The sequence below is a fragment of the Giraffa tippelskirchi genome, chromosome 6, assembly GCF_054371585.1.
Source record: "Giraffa tippelskirchi isolate mGirTip1 chromosome 6, T2T-mGirTip1v1.2.pri, whole genome shotgun sequence".
In the NCBI taxonomy this organism is placed as follows: Eukaryota; Metazoa; Chordata; class Mammalia; order Artiodactyla; family Giraffidae; genus Giraffa; species Giraffa tippelskirchi.
Window position 1 is genome coordinate 112,354,040 of NC_137280.1, and position 16,321 is coordinate 112,370,360.

At 38.0% G+C, this 16,321-nt stretch overlaps 1 protein-coding gene and 1 pseudogene across 43 annotated transcripts in view; both read right to left on the reverse strand.

The window, feature by feature from the left end:
- Nucleotides 1-16,321, reverse strand: part of LOC145509795 (uncharacterized) — a 1,222,357-nt gene that overhangs the window by 1,092,702 nt on the left and 113,334 nt on the right. For 9 of the 42 annotated variants that reach the window (XR_014056463.1, XR_014056428.1, XR_014056442.1 and 6 more), the window contains 2 exons: nucleotides 11,124-11,178; nucleotides 6,957-7,008 (listed from right to left, as the gene is read on the reverse strand). The exons of 22 other annotated variants lie outside the window; for them this stretch is intronic. The gene's annotated coding sequence lies outside the window, so the exon portion shown is untranslated. Of the gene's footprint in view, nucleotides 1-6,952; nucleotides 7,009-11,123; nucleotides 11,179-13,747; nucleotides 13,791-16,321 lie in introns of all 42 variants that reach the window. 11 more of the 42 variants (XR_014056457.1, XR_014056429.1, XR_014056432.1 and 8 more) reach the window with 3 other exon arrangements.
- Nucleotides 387-1,260, reverse strand: LOC145509794 (small ribosomal subunit protein eS1 pseudogene; annotated as a pseudogene). Its single transcript, XR_014056418.1, has one exon. The product of XR_014056418.1 is annotated as a small ribosomal subunit protein eS1 pseudogene (transcript).

The following is a 16,321-nucleotide window of genomic DNA, read 5'->3' on the forward strand; positions in this document are numbered from 1 at the left end:
TGACCTGCATCATGTGTCTTGACCTTGGCCCCTCTTCACTGCCTGCACTACTACAGCCCATGTCAAGCCACCATCATTACTCACCAGGCTTTCCTTTCCAGCGGTCTCTTTATTTTCACTTTCATCTCCTGAGTTCTTTCTTCATCCACTACCCTGAGTCATCTTTTAAAAACAGGAGTCTCATCATATTACTCTCCTAATCATAATGCTTCAAACTCATCCTATCACTCAGAGTACAATCCAAATTAATCAGTTTTCACTTGTTTAATCCCCTCACTACATTTAAGGTTATTGGTCAAATAACATCTCCTTAGAGAGACCTTTCCTAGAAAAAAAAAAGCCCTTCCCCCCCAACTTCATCACTATCTATTTTCTTCAGCAGCAAATTTCTTTTTCTTTTTCTTTTTTTTTTTTACCACAAATAAGATCTTTTATTTGTCACCATTAAGAGTCTGCATTTTAAACTGATTCTTGGACTGGTGGCTCGTATCCATCAGCTCGTTCAACTTTAGCACCTGTTTCGTCCCCAGCAGCTTTTCCAGAACTACTACCTTCACCATGTAGCTCCGTGAGTTTTCCCAATTCAAATTTGGGCTTCTTCAGCATTTTTACTTTTCTAACGAAGACATCATGGAGCGGATAAATAGATTGGCAAGCCTTTTCTGTCTTTTCCAATGCTATCTGGAATCAATTTATTGACCACCTCCTTCAAGTCATTTGTCTGCACCTCTCGGGTCATGATTTCCATCATCTTCTTGTGGATCTGGCGCAACTGCTGGTGCTGGGCATAAGAAGTCTTCCGAATCTGATTGTTGTGCTTTTTAGTAAAACCCACACAGAACAGATGAAGCAAGTAACCATCGGTAGTCTTGACATCAACGTGAGCTTCAATCATGGTCTGCCATTTTTTGACCATGGAGCACATTTTGTCACGGGTAAGATCCATACCATGAAAATTAGTCAGGCAGTTTTTGCCCTGAACATCCTCAGTAATTAGCTTGAATTTTCTAAATGCTACTTCATCATTCTGCAGATCAGCAAGACTCACTTCAAAAACACGACCTTTGAGGCCATCAGACACGATTTTGGTTCCTTGAGTTCTCGTGACCAATGTTTTTCCAATATTCCTTATATTGAACATAGCTAGTGCTTTCACATCATACCAATCTTTTTTAGAAAATGGGTCAACCACTTTCTTCTTGGCTCCCTTTTTGCCTCCTTTCGTAAAGCACTTGTTCTTGCTGACCGCCATGATGCCGCTCAGAGAGCCAAAAGGCAAATTTATTTTTCTTTACAGTACTTATCAAATTGCCAACATCCACTGGATCACAGAGGAAGCAACAGAATTCCAGAAAAACATCTACTCTGCTTCACTGACTATGCTAAAGCCTTTGACTGAGTGGATCACAAAAAACTGTGGAAAATTCTTCAAGAGATGGGAATACCAGACCACCTTCCCTGCCTCCTGAGAAACCTGTATGCAGGTCAAGAAGCAACAGTTAGAACCAGACATGGAACAATGGACTAGTTCTAAATTGGGAAAGGAGTATGTCAAGGCTGTATATTGTCACCTTGTTTATTTAACTTATATGCAGAGTACATCATGAGAAATGCCAGGCTAGAAGAAGCACAAGCTGGAATCAAGATTGCCAGAAGAAACATCAACCAACCTCAGATACACAGATGATACCACTCTAATGGCAGAAAGTGAAGAGGAACTAAAGAGCCTCTTGATGAGGGTGAAAGAGGAGAGTGAAAAGGCTGGCTTAAAACTCAACATTTGAAAAACTAAGATCATGAAGTCCTATCACTTTATGGCAAATAGATGGGGAAAAAAATGGATGCAATGGCAGATTTTATTTTATTGGGCTCCAAAATCACTGTGGACAGTGACTGCAGCCATGAAATTAAAAGACACTTGCCCCTTGGAAGAAAAGCTATGACAAACATAGACAGCATATTAAAAAGCAGAGACATCACTTTGCCAACAAAGGTCCATGTAGTCAAAGCTATGGTTTTTCCAGTAAGTCATGTACAGATGTGAGAGTTGGACCATAAAGAAGGGTGAGCACCAAGGAATTGATGCTTTTGAATTGTGGTGCTGGAGAAGACTCTTGAGAGTCCCTTGGACTGCAAGGAGATCCAACCAGTCCATTATAAAGGAAATCAATCCTGAATGTTCACTGGAAGGACTGATGCTGAAACTGAAACTCCAATACTTTGGCCACCTGATGCAAAGAGCTGACTCATCAAAAAACACCTTGATGCCATGAAAGAGTGAAGGCAGGACGAGAAGTTGGCAACAGTGGATAAAATGATTGGATAGCATCACTGACTCAATGGACCTGAGTCCTTTTGAGCAAACTCCAGGAGATAGTGAAGGACAGGGAAGCCTGGCGTGCTGCAGTCCATGGGGTCACAAAGGGTCAGACACAACTGAGTGACTGAACAACAATAGTACTTATCAATTAATTTGGCCTGTTTTAAAAATTTTATAAAAATAGAGTTGTGCACTTTTTATTATTTTTAATCAGCTTTCAGATTTTGAATGGAGCTGTAGTCAATTCACTTACACTGGCGAATGGAGTATGTTGTATGAATACCCCACAATTTACTTACCTTTTCTACTATTAATGGATATTCAGGTCGTTTCTAGGGTTTTTTGCTATTACAAATATTCGTACTGTGGACATTTCTTATGCTGGTCTTTGGCTATACACATATCCGCATTTCTCTTGGTTCTAGAACTCAGAATTGTTGCATCTAGATATTTTTATCAATTTCTCTATGTCCACACGGTCAGAAGCATAGGGGAGCACTGATTAAAGAATGAAGTAAAATTTATTCCAGTCACCAAACTTAAATAAGTGAAAATTTATCATTCTCAATATCCACATTTCCAATGAATATATGAAAAGGTGAAATCTCATTAGTAACTTAGAAATGCAAATAAAGCTATAATGAGATTCTACTACTCAGTCAAAATGGCTAGATCTAAAAAGACCCACAATACCAAGTGTTTGTAAGGATGGACAACAACGGGAAATCTCATACACTGCTGGTGAAAGTGCAAATTGGTACAGTTAAAATGGGAACCTGCTTAGCAGTATCAATTAATATTTAAATTGATAAAAATATCTAGGTGCAACAATTCTGAGTTCTAGAACCAAGAGAAATGCGGATATGTGTATAGCCAAAGACCAGCATAAGAAATGTCCACAGTACGAATATTTGTAATAGCAAAAAACCCTAGAAATGACCTGAATATCCATTAATAGTAGAAAAGGTAAGTAAATTGTGGGGTATTCATACAACATACTCCATTCGCCAGTGTAAGTGAATTGACTACAGCTCCATTCAAAATCTGAAAGCTGATTAAAAATAATAAAAAGTGCACAACTCTATTTTTATAAAATTTTTAAAACAGGCCAAATTAATTCATATTGTTGGCAATCAGGAAAGGGAATGACTCAGGGCGATGGGCAAGAGAGCAGCTTCCAGGGGCTAGTGATTATATATTTCTTAATTTCAAATGTAGTTGCACAGACATGTTTATCTAGTGATAACCCATTGCTATTCCCTTACAATTTATACTTTTTTAATATGTGTAATTATTTACATTAGAAATTTTGTTCAAAAATGGCTGTACACCTGGTTCATCTTTTCATTTTATTAGCCAGTATAAAACTCAGCATGAGAATTTCCCAAGTAGCTCAGTGGGGAAAAGAACCCACCTGCAATGCAAGAGACACAGATTTGATCCCTGGGTCAGAAAGATCCCCTGGAGAAGGAAATGGCAACCCACTCCAGTATTCTTGCCTGGAGAATCCATGGACAGAGGACCCTGGTGGGCTACAGCCCATGGGGTCACAAAGAGTCAGACATGACTAAGCAACTACACAACAACAACAAAACTCAGCATATCCATTTTCCTGACCAAATGAACACAGGCTTAATCCAAAGAAGCATTCAGAACACAACAAACCATAGGAGTAAAATTTACAAGTGGTGGCAGTGTAGCAGTGTAGAAAAATAAAACAAAACTTTAAACTGCATCACAGAAAGTTTCTTTGAATTGAAAAATGTTTCTTCACTGAAAATAAACCTTGACTATTCATCAGGATATAATTAGATTTTATGCATGTTGACATTTCTCAGTCAAATGTTGTTACTATTTAGTTGGTAGTTTCAATGTGTTTTCTGAAGCATATCAGTAATAAAATTAGTATCTTATTTACTGCTTTGTTCCCAAGGCAAATAGTTACTTGGGATATTATTTTCCTATTTGTGAGATATTGCTATTTTTAACATAAATTAGACATCCTACACACCTTGCATATACAGGTAAGGTGTACAGGAAAAATGAGGGACAATTTTCATGAAGTAGCTATGAAGAAATACACACACTATTGAATTTTCACCTGTTGGCAACCTAACTCCTCTGCATCTTTCCTTCTACGTCAGCAAGTCAAACATGAAAAGCAAATCCTCTTTGATAGAATTCTCTGTCCAATCTGATTATGAAGTACCCAATTTTATATATATTCTGCTATATACCACATCCATTTAAAAAATTGGCATAGAGTTAACTTTATCCTCTTTAAGTCAGGATTAAAATTTGTTTAATGTATTTGTCAACTACAAATTGGCGCTTGCCATCTACCTCTCCCTTCTGGCTCGAGCTGGTAAAGAATCCGCCTGGAATGCAAGAGACCCGGGTTCAATCCCTGAGTTGGGAAGATCCCCTGGAGAAGGGAAAGGCTACCTACTCCAGTATTCTGACCCGGAGAATTCCATGGACTGCATAGTCCACGGGGTCGCAAAGAGTCGGACACAACTGAGTGACTTGCACTCACTCACTGTCTACCTCTACAATGGTTAAATCATGTGCTGCTGAGGCTGCTGATTTTCAACACCTCCTAAAAGGAGTTCAGAGTAGAGAGCAGAAGTGAGGCACTCTGTCGTGCTCAGGAGGTGGGTGGGGAACTGGAAGAACAGGTCTTCAGATAGTTAGATATTTTCAGGAGTCCATTTTATGAGTCCAATTCTTATATCTTCTCATATCTAGAAAAGCACTAAAATCTTTTATGGTGATCACTGGTCTTACGACTAGCAGAAACCTTCTGCGAACAAAAAACAAATTTGTGCTTGATTGCACATACTCTCCCTTCACTAAAACCATATATATACTGACTTTCCCTCCTGCTTCTCTGGAGCAGTTTTCTCAGAGCTATCTGAAATGCTGACTCCCAGGCTATAGTCCTCATTTTGCCCAAATAAAACTTAACTTGCAACTCTCACATCGTGCTCTTTTTTAAGTTGACATATTTAACTTAAATGCCATTATACTTCACATACACCCTTAGGTGAACAAAGAGGGTGTGTGTATGTGTGTGTGTAAAATACATTGTAGTATATTTACCTAATATAATGCTACTGCCAAGTATAAGTAAATGAACTACCACTATATCCAAAGGCTAGATGAATCTCAAACACAATTTTCAGTAAAAGAAACTGACAGAGTGTACAGTATGTGATTCATTTCTACAACCTTTTAAAAACAATCAATATTATTTTATGTTTTTGGTAATCAAGAGAGGAAAGGAATGCAAAGAAATAATATTTATGTTTTTATTTGCAGCAACTAATTCCCTTGATTTTTCTTCAGCCCAATTTGTACTCTTCTCTGTAACTAAAACTGTCTCCTGGCTTGACTGGCAAAGGTTCTCCATGAATGTGGGACCAAAAGGGAGTGGGAGTAGACCATGAACTCAGGCCCAGAGTAGAAAGCGTAGTTCATTCCTGGAGCACTTATCTGCATTCAGCTTAGAGGCCAGGCTGTCAGCATTCCAACAGAAACAATTCCATGCCCCTGCCCCTCATCCCTCAAGTCCCAGTCTTATCCTGGAATCCTCTCTGAATTACTCCTTTCCCTTTCTGCTGCCCTTACTCTGCACCAGGGAGAGCTGCATAGTTTTGATGGGACAGGTGATTTCATTTTTACATTTAGTTTGTAAAAGGCTTTGCAGTATGTGGGGATGAAAAGCACTTTGGAAATATATGTGATTATTGTTGCATTAGAAGTAAACCCAGGATAAGAAAAGAAAAAAATCCATTAACAAGTGTTTCTGCTAAACACTTTCTCAGGTGGCCATTCAAAGATACATTTGAAGATGCAAAACAGAGGAGGCCCAATTACATCTTCCAACAAATGCTAATCACAGAAAGCCAGCAGAGAACTGCAATTTCTAACACAAGCGAAAAAGCAAATTCCTTCCTCACAGGCACAGCCTAAGACTTGCTTAAAATACACCATTTTAGAGACTTCCATTTTAGAGACCTTTGCCTGGGTAAGTATGTTGCCTATATTTACCCAAATAAAGGTCATAATAACCACTGATCTTACAGTTGTCACCAGCCTAGGAGATTTGAAAAAACTGGAGTTTTACATCACTCTCTTAAACCTAACATTAGGTCAAAGCCATTAGGGTTGAAATGATAGTAGAAAATGCGGTGTCCATTTTAACATCAACCAGATTTCTTATTTTGTTAAAAATTCTTTCGATTTTCTAAGTAATATATAAGCTCAGCCTTTGCATATGGCTGAAGTTTCACTTTTCAGCTAAAAAGTGAGATGACATCTATAAGCCACTTAAGCCACTGAGCACATAATATGCACCCAATGAATGTTAGTTTTCTTTCCTTTTCCTTGAGGGCTTATCTTGTTCTCTCAAATTCTTTTAATCCAGTTTGAAAAAGAAAAATAGTAATAACAAGAAGTGCCATTCAGTTGGTGTTTAGTATATGTGGTCATCATGGAAACCAACGTACATTAAACATGCTCTAATTGTGCAACTCTGTGGCACAGATCCTATTATTATCCTCATGTTACATGTGAGCTTAGGGAAATTGCCCACAAATTTAGATAGCAAGTTTTAAAAAGGTGGATTACCTACCTCCTCTCCCAAACTGGTCAAAAAGGAACATCCAGAGACTTCTGCGGACACACTGCAACAAATTTGCAAGACTGAAGCCTGATGGTTCTAAATCATGCAATCTTTTTTTCAAATTTTTATTTTATATTGAAGTATAGTTGATTAATAATGTTGTATTAGTTTCAGATTACAACAGTGATTTACATATATATATTATATATATATTCTTTTTCAGCTTCTTTTCCCATGTGTTAATATTATATAATAATGATATATAATATATATACATATCTTTTTTCAGATTATTTTCCCATATAGGTTAACATTATATAATAATGATTATATAATATATATATACATGTTCTTTTTCAGATTCTTTTCCTGAAAGAAAACAGGTTATCGCAGAGTATTGAGTAGAGTTCCCTCTACTATACAGTAGATTCTTGTTGATACCTATTTTATATCTACTAGTGTGCATATGTCAACCCCACCCTCTTAATTAAAACTGTGCACTCTTTATGTGCTTTATATAAATTCTAAAAGAGTCAGCTTGTTAAAGAAGAATGGTTAGCGTTTCGCTGTTTACAGAATTCATCTTTCAGGACTCTGTATTTGTGGTAGATAGCTAGATGTACAGAGAAAGGGCTTGGAAAACTTCCTATGGTTTTTCAGAGCAAATTATTTATTCTACTTTCTTAAGGGCAAAGGCATAGCCTTAATTTATGTACACTCTGAGATGGAGCCATATAAATATGCACCATATGCCTTGGGTAGCAGATCATTTGGGACACTGTCGAGGCCAAGTGAAATCGTATCAACAAGTCCTTCAGAGTTCAGTTCTTCTCATCCTTGAAAATGAGTTTAAATTACCTTATTAGTGAATACTGCTCTATGATTCCTGATTGCTCTGCCAAGCAGCGACTACACAGTGTTTCATTAATTACTTCCAGCTATTTGTTACATTTTCTTATAGAGCAAGGTGATTTTATTTGTGGGATCATTTTTCATCATGGAAGAGAATGTCAGTCTCCAAAGTAGGTCACATTAATTCTTCATTCACTATACCTTCACTCCTGTTTTGGCCCTTGCTGGAAGAGCCAGCACACCCCAATCTGAAAGTGAAATGAAAGTGTTAGTTGCTCAGTCGTGTCTGACTCTTTATAATCCCATTGACTGGAGCTGGCCAGGCTCACCTGTCCATGGGGATTCTCCAGGTAAGAATACTGGAGTTCAGTTCAGTTCAGTTCAGCCACTCAGTCATGTCCAACTCTTTGTGACCCCATGAAATGCAGCACACCGGGGCTCCATGTCCATCACCAACTCTTGGAGTTTACCCAAACTCATGTCCATTGAATCGGTGATGCCATCCAACCAACTCATCCTCTGTCTTCCCGTCTCCTCCTGCCCTCAATCTTTCCCAGGATCAGGGTCTTTTCACATGAGTCAGCTCTTCACATGAAGTGGCCAAAGTATTGCAGTTTCAGCTTCAACATCAGTCCTTCCAATGAACACCCAGGACTGATTTCCTTTAGGATGGACTGGTTGGATCTCCTCCCAGTCCAAGGGACTCTCAAGAGTCTTCTCCAACACCACAGTTCAAAAGCATCAATTCTTTGGCGCTCAGCTTTCTTTATAGTTCAACTCTCACATCCATACATGACCACTGGAAAAATCATAGCCTTGACTAGACAGACCTTTGCTGGCCAAGTAATGGCTCTGCATTTTAATACGCTGTCTAGGTTGGTCATAACTTTCCTTCCAAGGAGTAAGCGTCTTTTAATTTCATGACTGCAGTCACCATCTGCAGTGATTTTGGAGCCCAAGAAAATAAAGTCTCTTATTGTTTCCATTGTTTCCCCATCTATTTCCATGAAGTGATGGAACCAGATGCCATGATCTTAGTTTTCTGAATGTTGAGCTTTAAGCCAACTTTTTCACTCTCCTCTTTCACTTTCATCAAGAGGCTCTATAGTTCTTCTTCACTTTCTGCCATAAGGGTGGTGTTATCTGCATATCTGAGGTTATTGATATTTCTCCCGGCAATCTTGATTCCAGCTTGTGTTTCTTCCAGCCCAGCGTTTCTCATGATGTACTCTGCATATAAGTTAAATAAGCAGGGTGACAATATACAGCCTTGACGTACTCCTTTTCCTATTTGGAACCAGTCTGCTCTTCCATGTCCAGTGCTAAATGTTGCTTCCTGACCTGCATACAGGTTTCTCAAGAGGCAGGTGGTCTGGTATTCCCATCTCTTTCAGAATTTTCCACAGTTTATTGTGATCCACACAGTCAAAGGTTTTGGCATAGTCAATAAAGCAGAAATAGACGTTTTTCTGGAACTCTCTTGCTTTTTTGATGATCCAGCAGATGTTGGCAATTTGATCTCTGGTTCCTCTGCCTTTTCTAAAACCAGCTCGAACATCTGAAGTTCACAGTTCATGTACTGTTGAAGCCTGGCTTGGAGAATTTTGAGCATTACTTTGCTAGCGTGTGAGACGAGTGCAATGGGAATATCTTTCCTTTTCTCCTTTGCTTTTCACTTCTCTTCTTTGCACAGCTATTTGTAAGGCCTCCTCAAACAGCCATTTGCTTTTTTGCATTTCTTTTTCTTGGGGATGGTCTTGATCCCTGTATCTCCTGTACAACGTCACGAACCTCCGTTCATAGTTCATCAGGCACTCTGTCTATCAGATCTCACTTCCACTGTATAGTCATAAGGGATTTGATTTAGGTCATACCTGAATTGTCTAGTGGTTTTCCCCACTTTCTCCAATTTAAGTCTGAATTTGGCAATAAGAAGTTCATGATCTGAGCCACATTCAACTCCGAGTCTTGTTTTTGCTGGAGTGGGTAACTATTCTCTTTTCCAGGGGATCTTCCTGACCCAGGGATCAAATCCAGGTCTCCTGCATTGTAGGCAGAGTCTCTACCATCTGAGCCACCAGGGCTTTGGAAGTCACCAGGGAAGCCACACCCCAATCTACTTAAATTCTAATCTTGCTTCAAGGTCTAATCAGGTTTTGCCTCAGGGTAGCCTTCTCTGAACTTGACCTGCCCACTGCTTTCTGGATTACAAACACCTCACCTCTCCCCTCCTGGCTCCCTCTCAAGGCCTCTGTTAGTATCCTGGGTACAATGGCGCTGAAAACACTGTTGATGATGTGTCATTAGTGGTCTGTAGTACACAGTCTAGTACTAAATCATGTGTTGTTTTATACTGTTCACCTCTAAGTCATAAGTGTTAGTTTGGAATATTCAACTAAATTACTAGTTCCTTGGGTACAAACCATCTTTATGATCTACTAACACACAACTAAAACCACAGTAAATAATGGATGAATAGAACCCTAGAATTGTTCAAGGTGCCATTACACACACACACACATACAGAATTATGAAGCCTAAAGAAAATGACTTATGCAAAGTTTTGTTAAATAGCAACCTCTTAGCAAAAAAGCACTTACCAAGTGCCTACACATGCTCAATTTTCAGTTAACTAAAGACATCTTAGTTTGAAACGCAGCCAAGTGACAAAAATGTAAAAGATGATCATAGTCAGTGTTAGGGAGAATGTGGGGAGAAGGCACTTTCATAAACTATGAAGAATTAAAAAAAAAACACAATGTAACCTTTTAGAGGGAAATTTGGCAGTCCAAAGTGAATCTACAAACAGTCATCTTTTCCTTCGATCTTTTAATTTTTTAACTCCAACTGTTTCCATAATAAATGGACCTATATTACTTTCTAACATTTATATTGTTTTTTACATTTATTAAACATGATGAATCTAATGATCAGAGATAAAATATCTCAAAAATAAACCTCAATAGTACAAATAGGTCTTACACTAATAAGTAAGGCTTTAGACAAAATAAAAATGGTACAGAGTTGCTGCTGCACTTCTGTACATGGGTTTTCTTTCTTTCTTTTTGGCTGCACAGTGAGGCGAGTGGAATCTTAGTTCCCTGACCAGTGATCAAACCGATGCCACCAACCCCACCCTCCAAGCTCCCTGCAGCGGAAACAGGGAGTCCCAGCCACTGGATTGCCAGGGGAATTCCAAAGGGTTTTCTTTCATTGGCCTGCATTAGAGCTCTCATATTGAAAATATTGAGACACTACAGCAGATTAAGAGTACAGATGCTGGAACCAGACTACTTAAGTTCAAGTGGCAGTTGGGTCACTTACCAGCTATATGACCTTGGACAGGTGACGTAACCATTCTATACTTCAATTTTCTTATCTGTAAAGTGGGGCAAATAGTAATAACAACTTAGGACTGTGGTGAGGATTAAATGTGTTCATAAATATACCACTTGGAGTAGTGCTGTGAAGTGTTTTACAAGGGTTTATTTTATTATTATCACTACTTACGGAACTCCCATTAGATGCTTGGGGCTGAGAATACAGTGGTAAAAAGCTCATGAAGCTCTTTCTTAATGGATGAAATTATATAGGTTGTTGAGTAAATGAACAAATATATATATTCTTAAAATCACAACTATCCTAATAGAAAAACTGTGGCTGACATGAGAATTAACAAAGGAGGTCCCAGTTGTATACTACAGATTGGCAGTCATGAAGGATTATCTAAGGACTGGTGGAAAGAAAAATCTTCCAGGCAGATATGGAAAGGCACATCCAATAAATGAAAAAGATCAGGATGGCCCAAGACCAGTGAGTGATGGAAAGTGTCAGATGAAGCTGGAGAGGTTGGCAGGGGAGAAGAAGGTAGAGCCACATGAACCATACCAGAGATTTGGGACATTGTCGAAATTCACGTGAAAGTCAATGAAGAGTTTTCGGCAGGGAAATGACATGATCAAATTTACATCTTAATAAAAATACTCTTGGCTGGAAAATTATATTGAGTTCTTGCACATGTGCCCAAAAACATATGTACAAGAAAATTTCTATACTTGGAGGAATTCAACCACACATTCTCTTTTTTATATATTAGAACACTGTAAATTGCATATCGCATATGAATGTATTTCATACTATACATGCCTGTATATATTATACATTCGTACATATGTATGACAATGCAGGTTTGTACTACACATGGTAGAAGCTGTTCTGGACCAAATCCACTGTGGGAACATTTTCCCCACACCTCCAACAGGAAATTCTTGGAAACCAGCAGGGTGTCAGAGAATCTATTTACCCAAAGATAGGATCAGATTCCACAAGTGAAGAGTTCACACCTACAAGACTGCACCCATCGGCACCACTTCAGACACTGGTCAAACCTCCAGTTTATCTCCTGTCCTTCTGGCTGACCAGCTATAGATGAGTTCCCAATACACCTTTCTTGAGTTCAATTAATTTGGTAGAGCAGCTCACAGAATTCAGAGAAATATGTTATTTACTAGCTTATCTGTTTATTATAGAAGGATATAATTCAGGAACAGCCAGATGTAAGAGATGCATGGGGTAATGCATGTGGAGAGGACATGGCCCATCCATGCTTCCGTCCAGGGATGCCACTCTCCCCAAATCTCCACATGTTCACCAACCCAGAAACTCTCTGAACTCCCCCCTTTGTGGGTTTTTAATGAAGGTTTCACTACACAGCCAACGCTTTCATCAACTGTACCTATTGGTGACCCCTCTTAACCTCCAGCCCCTCTTCCCCCTCCAGAGGTCTGCAGGGGTTGCTTAAAGTTCTAACTCTCTAATCACAGGACTGGTTCTCTGGGCAACCAGCCCCCATTCTTAAGTGCTTTCCGGAAAGTCAACTCATTAACATAGCAAAAAACCTCTTTAAGGGTCTCCTCAGGAAATTTCCGAGGTTTTAGGAGCTCTGTGCCACAAACAGGGAGGAAGACTAAATATTTGTTATAAATCACATATACAACATGTGGTAAACCAAGCACTATTATTTAATGAATTTATGTTCATTTCACTTCTAGGGACCAACACCTTACCTGTTGACTTCAGAATTAAGAGATGCAACTACACTGTTAAATGATATTCACTGTGCATTGTTTGTAAAGAAAAAAAATATACCTATAATTATCCATATTTGGGGAATTGGTAAAACTGTAACTACTAAGCAGCTATGAAATGAATAACGTAGATCTGTATAGATCAAACTGGAATAGTGTTAAAAATATTAAGGGGGGAAAATAAGCTCTAGGAACATAAAATTAGCAATAAGATTTTTGTGAAATAAAAATTATATGTGGATAAATGTATAAAAATATAAATGTTTATTTATCCCGATATAAAAGTATCCATAGCAAACTATTAACATCACTTACTCCTTGAATAGTAGGGTTAGGGGAACAGTGAGCATTTATTTTTTACTTTAGATGTTCCTGATTGTTTGAATTCTTTATAATGAATATCTGTCCATTTTCATTCCAAAGAAAGTGATAAAGACATAAAAATTAATGAAATAAAGCTTCATTTTAAATGTTTTTAACATAAGTAATTTATAGCATAATATAGAACTGAAGTGAGACATAGGTAGTCAGCGAAGTGAAAAGATTAATCAATGCTATTTATAATTTTTAAAATTGTGGCATGTAATTAAGGTATTTCCTGTTAGTTACTGGTAGGCAGAATTAAAGGCTCTTAGTCATTATTGATCACGTAATGTAACCTGCTATCAGACTGCTAGATGAGCTGGGGCTTGGGGCTGTAACCTACAATGGCTTCCTCTTCCTTCTCCTGGCAATGCTCTACCAGCTTCAACATGTTTGTTTTTTCTTTGAAGGTAAATGGATATTAACAGACTCTGATCAGACTGAATGTAAGAAATGGCAAGTCTACAAAACAGTATTACTGAGTTGTGTATCCTTTACCTGTTCACAGGTGTCTGAAGAAAATCATGGAACTTCTTAGCATCTGTTGTAATTAGAGGGAATAGCTAATTACATCTAGTATCAAGATGGAATCAACAGAGACAAGAAAAGTTAAAGCCATCTAATTCAGCATGATTCATTCCTATGACTTAGCTGAATGATGGGTCCCAAAATAGCAGCCTTGCCATTCAACAGTTTGAAGATATTACTCAGAAATTGTACCAACAAAACACTTTGGTATCATTTCAATGAATCCACCACATTATAGACCATTATGCTCTCCAGAACACTGATTCTGAGAATATTTAAGAGGTATCACATGTTTTTAAAAGTGGTGAGGGTGAGTTATTGATTAAATAAACTTCAAAAATGCTGAGTAATATGAAGTTAAGGAGATTTTAAACTGGGTTTCTCAGAGCCATTAATACAGTAATGTGAATTATGAACCTTTAAGATATTGAGATAATAAGCAGTAATGTCCAATTCCAAATTAATTTTCAAGAAAATCCTTCCATTGGTACTATATTAGGAGTATATTAAGAGACAATTATTGTTTTGGAACCATGGACATAGCCCCATGATCACACCTATATTTGGTGCTTTATGCCGTGAAACAAGTTTGGTTGCCTTCATGCTTTACTCATTTAAAAGGGTTGTATAACCCATTAAAATGAAACTTTGCCATGTTGCCATTTCCTCTAAAGAATATTTTTCTCTCTTCATCCTACTATAAAGGTACAAAATATATTTAAGATTAAACTTCAGAGAAAGCCAAGGGATACTGAATTCCTTTGATCTCCCTCCCAATTTTATCTTGAAGTTTACAATAAAAAATGCACATGCATGAAGCTTGATCTTGGCTACAGCAAATACAGATTGATAACCTGGATATACAAAAAACAGGCCTGGGTCTTCAGTTTCAAGAGGTTTAGTATTCCTTAACCCTTAGTTTGTCACTAGCAGATTTCTTAGCTAAAATTCTATTCACTTGTTAAAATACAAACTTACACTAGTATCTGGGTAACCGATGTTGAATTCATGATAAAAAAATAAGAAAACACTGTAGAAAACAATTTGGCAACACATACTCAAAAGTCTTAAAAATGTTTCTTTCCACTCATTTACATTTGATTCCACTTTTAGAAAACCGGTTACCAATATAGGTATAAGGATGGTCATAGACACATTATTCATAATGGTCACAAAAAATGATACACTCACGCAAGAGAACTGTATTTAAAACTTTAAAATGATACTCTGGACACAACAAACAGCATACATGTCCATTGACAGATGAATGGATAAAGATGTGCTACATATATACAGTGGAATTTTACTCAGCCATGAAAATGTATGAAATAATGCCATTTGCAGCAATATGGATGGATCTAGAGATTATCACACTAAGTGAAGTCAGACAGAAAAAGACAAATATCATATGATATCACTTATATGTGGAATCTAAAAAAAAAAGATATAAATGAACTTACTTACAAAAAAGAAATGTACTCACATACATATTAACAGAAAACAACTAATGGTAACTAATGGTCACCAAAGGGAAAAGGAGCAGGACAGGGATAAATTAGGATTTGGTGATTAACAGCTACACACTATTCCATATAAAATAGATAAACAACAAGGACCTGCTGTATAGTACAGGGAACTATACTCAATATCTTGTAATAATCTATAATGGAAAAGAATCTTAAAAAGAATGTATATACATATATATGTGTGTGTGTTTGTGTGCGTATATAATCAAATCATTTTGCTATACACCTGAAGCATTACAAATCAGCTCAGTTCAGTTAAGTCATTCAGTCATGTTTGACTCTGTGACCCCATGGACTGCAGCGCGCCAGGCTTCCCTGTCCATCACCAACTCCTGGAGCTTGCTCAAACTCATGTCCATCGAGTGGGTGATGCCATCCAACCATCTCATCCTCTGTTGTCCCCTTCTCCTCCTGCCTTCAATCTTTCCCAGCATCATGGTCTTTTCCAATGAGTCACTTTTAGCATCAGGTGGCCCTTTTACTGGAGTTTCAGTTTCAACATCAGTACTTCCAATGAATATTCAGAACTGATTTCCTTTAGGATGGACTGCTTGGATCTCCTTGCTCTCCAAGGGACTCTCAAGAGTCTTCTCCAACACCACAGTTCAAAAGCATCAATTCTTTGGTGCTCAGCTTTCTTTATAGTCCGACTCTCACACCCATACATGACTTACTGGAAAAACCATAGCTTTGACTGGATGGACCTTTGTTGGCAAAGTAATGTCTCTGCTTTTTAATATGCTGTCTAGATTGGTCATAGCTTTTCTTCCAAGGAGTAAGTTCTTTTCATTTCATGGCTACCATCACCATCTCAGTGATTTTGGAGCTCAAAAAAATAAAGTCAGCCACTGTTTCCATTGTTTCCCCATCTATTTGCCATGAAGTGATGGGACCAGAGGCCATGATCTCAGTTTTCTGAATGTTGAGCTTTAAGCCAGCTTTTTCACTCTCCTCTTTCACTTCCATCAAGGGGCTCTTTAGTTCTTCTTCACTTTCTGCTATAAGGGTGGTGTCATCT